This window comes from Sus scrofa, chromosome 13 (assembly GCF_000003025.6).
Source record: "Sus scrofa isolate TJ Tabasco breed Duroc chromosome 13, Sscrofa11.1, whole genome shotgun sequence".
NCBI classification, from domain to species: Eukaryota; Metazoa; Chordata; class Mammalia; order Artiodactyla; family Suidae; genus Sus; species Sus scrofa.
Window position 1 is genome coordinate 95,648,668 of NC_010455.5, and position 8,268 is coordinate 95,656,935.

Genomic DNA, 8,268 nt, shown 5'->3' on the forward strand with positions numbered 1-8,268 from the left:
TTTTTTTTTTTTGGTTTTTTGGTTTTTAGGGCTGAATCTGAGGCATATGGAGGTTCCCAGGCTAGGGGTCGAGTCAGAGCTGTAGCTGCCGGCCACAGCCACAGCCACACACAGCACTGCCACATCCAAGATACATCTTCAACCTACACCACAACTCGTAGCAGTGCCAGATTCCTTAACCCACTGATCGAGGCCAGGGATGGAACCCATATCCTCATGGATTCTAGTTGGGTTCATTACCACTGAGCCACGATGGGAACTCTAGCGGTGCTATAATCTCTTAATGGAAAAAAATGAATGCCTCCAAAATAACTAAACTGAATAAGACCAATGCTTATAAAGCTCTTAGTAAAGTGTCTAGTACATATGAGTTCTCAAAAATGTCAATTAGTTTTACTTTTATTATTGTTAACCTATTTAAAGCTTTTAAATGTTAACAAAGTCTACACATTGAAATGTATTTGGGGAGTTCCTGCTGTGGTGCAGCAGGTTAAGGATCCAGCATTTCTGCAGCTATAGTGTGGTAATAGCTACAGCTCGGATTTGATCCCTGGCCCCAGAACTTCCATTTGCTTCGGGTGCAGCCAAAAAAGAAAAGAATGGAAATGTATTTGGCCTACAAAAGAAAAAGATTTAACGCTAAGCACCTTACTAATAGGCAATAAATAACATTTTTAAATGATCCATTTTTAAATGAGCTAGTCATATTTTTTCTATAACAACCCTTTATAATTGTTTCCCCTTTTATATGGAATGTCAAAAATATTACAAGACAATGCAATTTTCACCTTACAAGTAAAGAGAAAATAATGTTAGGTTGTTTGTCAAGTTCAGGAATGAGTTTGGACTAGATATGAGAATTCTAGACTCTGGTTTCCCTACTTTAATACCTTGGCAAAGCAATTCATCCTGTGAATTACGGGGTGAAGGTAAAATAGCTGACTTGTGCCTGCCTCAGTTCTTTAATTCAACTAAGATTCAACTAAGATAACTAGACGTCTCAAGTGGTGTCAATTCCCAGCACAGAACGAATCCTTTTTAAAAGGCAGAAAGTGGGAGTTCCTGTTGTGGCGCAGTGGAAACAAATCTGACTAGGACCCAGGAAGTTGCAGGTTTGATCCCTGATCTTGCTCAAGTGGGTTAAGGATCCAGCGTTGCTGTGAGCTGTGGTGTAGGTTGCACACTCCGCTCGGATCTCTCGTTGCTGTGGCTGTGGCATAGGCCAACGGCTACTGCTCTGACTGGACATCTAGCCTGGGAACCTCCATAGGCAGCGGGTGTGGCCCTAAAAAGACATAAAAGGCAGAAAGTATGCTAATTGCTAATTAAAGTGAAATTTCCCTTTTTTTTTTCAATCTGTTTCGTTGTTTTTTTTCTCTTAGAGATTGGGGGAGGAATTAAGTATTTCGGAGGAAACAATAGTGTCAGGGACCCCTTTTTCCTTCCTCCTACAAGCTTCACAACTCAGCTCAGTGTGTTTTGTTTCCAGAAAGACCTCCCACAGAGCCAGTATCTACAACTTTCAAGATGATCAGAGCTTGCTGGGCAGGACAGGCATAAAATTGAAGTATTTTCTACTGCTTAGGAAATAATAGTGAAATTTTGAGATCACATGTTTCTATGACAGCATATACTGGGTTTTCCCTTTCGCATACTACCACGAAAAATTCCAGCAGAATCCCTTAATATAGTCAAAAGAAAAATGAATCTTTATAATCTAATTGCATAGCAGTCATCTAATACAGCAATCATCTTAATGGACATTGAACAAAAGTGTAGGCAAACGAGCAAACTCTATTGCAGAAACAAAATGAAGAATGAAACTGGTAAGACAATGTAAGTTCTAAAACTTTGAAAGCTGGGGCTGGGGAGACAATATACACTGCCAGGAAAACACTATTTGGAATCCTAATGAGGTATGCACACTCCATAACTAACACCTGTTTTTTTAAACAGACAACAAATGGTTAGGTTTTCCCACAAAACATAGTGAAAGGGAAAACCGCATTTTAAAAACCTTATTTTAGTTTTGTTTTATTAGTTTTGTTGCATATTTAAACTAAATATATGTATCTGTAGAGGGCTAGATTCATCCAAAAAAAATTACATTCAAATTTGACAAGCTTAAAAAAAAATGTTCTGGAGTTCCCATCTTGACTCAGGGGTTAACAAATCAGACTAGGAACCACAAGGTTGTGGGTTCAATCCCTGGCCTTGCTCAATGGGTTAAGGATCTGGCGTTGCTGTGAGCTGTGGTGTAGGTTGCAGACGTGGCCTGGATCCCGCATTGCTGTGGCTCTGGCATAGGCTGGTGGCTACAGCTCTGATTAGACCCCTAGCCTGGGAACCTCCATATGCTGCAGCTGCAGCCCTAAAAAGACCAAAAAAAAAAAAAAAAATGTTCTTTCAGACTATTTAAGGCAAAGAATGGTGTAGGAGCATGAGATGTATGGGGGAAATTAGAATAGAAAAATAGGTTTTGGTTAAAATGAGAAGGCAATGTTGTAATTTTCTATTTCATTCCTGATTTGATTTTTTTATTTAATATTTATAGAATTCCCAATGAGCAATAAGCTGAGCTAAATGCTGTGGAGGGAGCAGAAATGATCCAAAATTTGATAAGGTACAGTTTGAGTAATAGGATACACTATACCTTGGATGTGAGAGAAGTTGGTAGATCTTCTAAATATAATGTGTCAAGTGCTAAAATAGATATGTGTATTGTTATGGAAGAACAGAAGATGGCGCTAATTACTCAATTTCACTGATAGTCTACAAGCTGTGTTTTGATAAAACAAAACAGAAAATAGAAGTAACGATCCCAGTACTTCAATTTTTTAAAAACCTTATTTCTGTCCAAATTACCTGTTGTCCTAACTTTAGTTGTATAAATCTATTGATTAGGCTTCTTCCAAAGAGTGTGCTGGAAGAAAGGGAAGTTCTGTCGTATCTCTTGGTAACCCACATACTTTGACATTCCAAGCCAGTACACACATTCATATATATTTGTGACAAAAAAATTTAACAAAACAAAACTTACCTTTGCTATGTGCAATGTACTCTGATATAGTCTGTTCTTATTTCTTTATCTTTTTTAATTGTTGGTGGCATCCCATTAAATTGATTTCACATCTCACTATAATTCATGGCCTACATGTGAAAAACACTGCTCCAATATGCCCTTTAAAAGGGAAAAAGAGGCAAAGCAGTTGTGTTCAGTAAACTGATAGATCTCAAAGCTATGCAGGATTAAATCTCTGGAAGAAAAAGAAAAAAAATCATGTGACAGCTCAACCCTTTGGCCATGAACCCACATCAACAAAAAGGAGCTTCAGAAGTTTTCTAGCCCCCAAAGGGTAGATCCTCCCCAATGCTGTGGAAGATAAGGGCAGTCTTCCAGAGAGCAGAACTGGGTACCCAGACTGATTAAGAAGCTCACACACTGCCAGAACTGGGAGTCATCATTATCCCTGTGCAGCAGGATGAGACACATCTATCCTGACATCCCCTTTTCCCTCCACGTTATACACTGGGTGCACTGACATTTGGCCTTAGGCTTCCAGATCATGAAGAACTACATCTAGACCTGAGAGAAAGGAATTCATATCACTCAGACATCCCAAAGGAGGGCATGGACTTACTTTGTAGGTCACCCCACCTTCTTTCCTGAGAATACTGAACCCTAGAATCATCAGTATCACAATCAAACTCTATTCATCATAGTTTGCAAAATTTCAAAATATCCAGCTAATTAATGGTTCATTGATATACTATTTTCCATCCCTGATATCATTTTTTCTATTTTTCTATTTGTTTGATATTTTGACATAATTTGAGTGGAAGTTAAATGAGTGAGCTCAATGACCATCTTGAAATAGAAATATGGTTCCTTCTTAAGCTTTTTTATTAATTTAGTTTTAATTTTTTGTTAAAATTTTTGTTTGTTTGCTTTTAGGGCCATACCTGTGGCATATGGAAGTTCCTGGGCTAGGGGTCAAAACAGAGCTACATCTCCCGGCCTACACTACAGCCACAGCAATGCCAGATCTGAGCCACATCAGTGACCTACACCACAGCTCACAGCAACACCAGATCCTTAACCCACTGGGCAAGGCCAGGGATCGAACCACATCCTCATGGATACTAGTTGGGTTTGTAACCAGCTGAGCCACAACAGGAACTCCCGGCATTTTAATTTTTAACCCTGGGTTTTTAAATTTTCTTCAGTCTTTTCATAAACTTTCATTACTTTCTTCCTGTGATTTGCCTTCACTGAAATAGCTGCCTTGGTAATGGCAGAGAAGTTCCAAAGCACTGGTGGGTTCAGGTCAGGCTACCCCCAAAATATGGCACCTTAGCATATCAAATATTTTAAGCTGAAAGAATTTGAGAAAACAGCAGAAGCAGGACGATCACTCTGACCTCCTCCTGCCTCACCCTTCTTCCCCGAAATAGGCCATAAAATCCTCACTTATGAAGTCCCGCCCCCACCCCCCTTAAGCTGGAGGAAAGGAGCAGCCTTATCTCCGAAGACAAAGGGATACCAGAGGAATCCTAACAAACAGGACTTGTTAAATCTCTCCCAGTTTATCACAATCACCTCACACTCCCTTCCCCAGCATGTTCCTCCACCACTGTGCATTTCATTAAACCTACCATAAAGTATCTGTTTCTTTGGGTCCTTATTTCCTTATGAAGTCGCTGTGTCATATAAAACGTATTAAATGCATTTGTATGCTTTTCTCTTGTTAATCTTAGTCAGCATAATTTTCAAACCCAGCCAGGGACCCTCAGGAGAAATTTTCCCTCCTCATACCACAAAAAAGAACCAGAAAACTATCTCCACCCCAGCTATCTCAGCAGCAGCTGTTTCTACATGGGATGTCTTCCATCTCTTTTATTTTTAGGGCCGCACCCACGGCATATGGAGGTTCCCAGGCTAGGGATCTAATTGGAGCTGTAGCCACCAGACTACACCACAGCTCACAGCAACGCCGGATCTGTAACCCACTGAGCAAGGCCAGGGATGGAACCCACAATCTCATGGTTCCTAATCGGATTCGTTTCCACTGTGCCATGATGTGAACTCCTGCCATCTCTTTTAATGGTGGTTTTAAGCAATAATGATTCTGTTGGTGCCTCAAACTTCTGAAATGCTGCTGTTCCTTGGTTTGTGAACTAGGCTGACTCCTTATGAAAAGTCACTGTTATCAATCCAATGCCACGTGCAAACATTGGACTTGGAACAGACTATGAACAATGTGCCCCTTGACAGTATATGGAATTATATTTCTCCAGGGAGGGATTCATATCTCAAAGATGCAAACCTCACCTTGGTGAAGAAACAAAGGATACTGGAGAAATCCAGGAGAGGATACAACTCTTGGCATGCCTGCCTGCTTCAGATGCAGTTAACTCTCCTAAAGCAGGTTTTGAAAGTGTACATGTTGATAAGAGGAATTGACTGGAATCTTTACCATGCTCTTTGTTACCAGAGATAAGACATAGCAGAACTGTTGAGATTAGTGGCCTTAATTTTTCTTTGGGTCAAGTTTTTAAAAGATGATGTTTCTGGAGTTCCCGTCATGGCTCAGTGGTAAGGAATCTGACTAGTATCCACGAGGACAATAGTTTTGATCCCTGGCCTTACTCAGTGGGTTAAGGATCCGGCCTTGCCCTGAGCTGTGGTATAGGTCAAAGATGTGGCTCAGAACTGGCGTTGCTGTGGCTGTGGTTTGGGCCAGCATCTGTAGCTCCAATTCGATCTCTCATCTAGGAACCTCCATGTGCCGTGGGTGCGGCCATCGAAAGACAAAAAAAAAAAAAAAAAAAAACGGCCTTTCAGGCAGATTTCCCAGGATTTTTCCCAATGGTGGGAAAGGTCAAGGTCAAGGTGATTTAAAAGGTCTCACGACCGAGAACTATGAGCAGTCTTGGGGTGAGGAGGAGTTGGCCAGTTAGGCAGGAACCAACCCTCCCTCTCCCATTTACTAGAAGAGGAGGTTTAGACATTAGCACTTCAATCCCCTTTCTACTAGACTGAAGGTGCCAGAGATCCTGTTTCCACTAAGTTGGGGAATAGTGATTATCCTTTTCCTGACATTCACTAAGCTACTAAACTTGCCAGTACCTCATTTTCCTAAGACAAGGAGAAAGAAGCCTAATAGAAAGAGGGAGTTAAGAGAGAAAATGCCTAGCAGTCAGCTTGTGACTGGGTGAGTTTCCTGTAAGTTGGATTGACATCACAGAAAGTGCCAGGACTGATCAGGTTCAATAGTGCACCCCCAAAACACACACCATACCATGAGGCGAGTAAGCCCAGTACCTTCCACAAACCCATGTGTCCTTCCCATCCCAGATGGTGGGGATCCAGCAGCCAAAGGCTGTGGACCAGACCTGCCTTGGGAGCCAAGCAGGAGGGGAGAGAAAGAGCTAACACCCTCCCAAGCCTGGGGATTTTGGTATGAAGCCCCTGTGTAGCCCTTATCAAACAGTAACTGTAACCGAATGTGCTAAAGAGCCAGAATTTGTCCATCTGTCTCATGGACAGAACTAACAGCAACACCAACACAACAAACTGAAAGCAAAATGTAAGGAGCCCTCGGTTGACTGTTTTCCTCCTCTGGATATTGATGGAATATGCTTAGCTGCCAATAATGACAATGTGAATAATACTTATGGGCATAATTTTCACTCTTCTCCCAAGTTTTGTTCACCATTAATTATGATAAGGCTGGAAGTGCTGTCAACATTTCATATATAAGAAGTATGATTGAAAAATGAAAAATAAATAAAACCTGCAAAAGGTGTTTTAAGAAGAGTATATGGAGCTGCAAGAAAATAGATTGAGAAGGGGCATAAAAATCCAATCATTTAGAAATACAGTAAGGATAAATTCATCAAACAGAAATAAATTTTATTTTATTTTTTTATTTTTTGTCTTTTGGTAGGGCCACACCTGTGGCATATGGAGGTTCCCAGGCTAGGGGTTTAATCAGAGCTGTAGCCACCAGCCTATGCCACAGCCACAGCAATGCGGGATCCAAGCCACATCTGCAACCTACACCACAACTCACAGCAACGCCAGATCCATAACCCAATGATCGAGGCCAGGGATCAAACCCGCAACTTCATGGTTCCTAGTCGGATTCGTTAACCACTGAGCCATGACGGGAACTCCAGAAATAAATTTTAAATGTAAAAAGTCTAAGGGAGTTCCCTAGTGCTCTAGTGGTTAGGACTCAGTGCTCTCACAGCTGTGGCTTGGGTTCAACCCCTGGTCTGGAAACTGAGATCCCACATCAGGCCTCAGCCAAAAAAGGAAAAGAAAAGAACCTAAATACCTAACATACCAAAAGGAAAGAAGGCCAAGGGGAAAAGGTGATCATGGACCCTGTTGTTCTGAAGACAGAACAAGAAGTAGGAAATCCTCTATTTGAAAAAGGTAAAGAACCTGGGTTTTGGTCAGAAATTCAGTCTAAAAGGGCTTTTCCAATTTTTCAGGTGGCCCTGTTATAATCATCTCCAATGGCAAAGATCTAGCCTTCTGCAATTAACTCTTTCACCTTGCCCTTGGACCATCAAACAAGCTCGTCTAATCAGTGTTCTCCACTATATCATCAAGGAGTAGATTAGACCAGGTCACCCGATCCCCAGAAAGACCTGTACAAGCCCCACCTTCACATGCTTAACCTGAAAGACAATAGTGCACAGGCTGAGCTGGTCGAAGTCATCAGAACCAGTTACGGTGATAACTGGGATGAGATATGATACCACTTAGAGGCAAAATGGTAGGGGGGGGGTTTCAAGATTTTGCTGCAGGAGTTCCCTTTGTGGCTCAGCAATTAATGAACCCGACTAGTATCCATGAGGATGTGGGTTCAATCCCTGGCCTCGCTCAGTGGATTAAGGATCCAGCATTGATGTGAGCAGTGGTGCAGGAGGCGGCTGTAGCTCTGATTTGACCCCTAGCCTGGGAACTTCCATATGCTGCAAGTGCAGCCTTAAGAGCAAAAAAAAAAAAAAAAAAAGATTGCCACAAAACTACTTTAACATCTCTCTAAGTTAAAATCTTGTTAACACCTCTGTAAATAAAAATAAAACATCCCCTTAAAACAAAACAAAAAATTATTGAGGCATTAGACCCAGGGAATAAAAGCTACCATGTAACTTCCTATCCTACCCCAAAGATGATTAAATAAAATCACACACAAAAAGAATTTCTGGTAGATTTGAGACTGCACTAAAAATTGATGTTGTTTGGAGTTC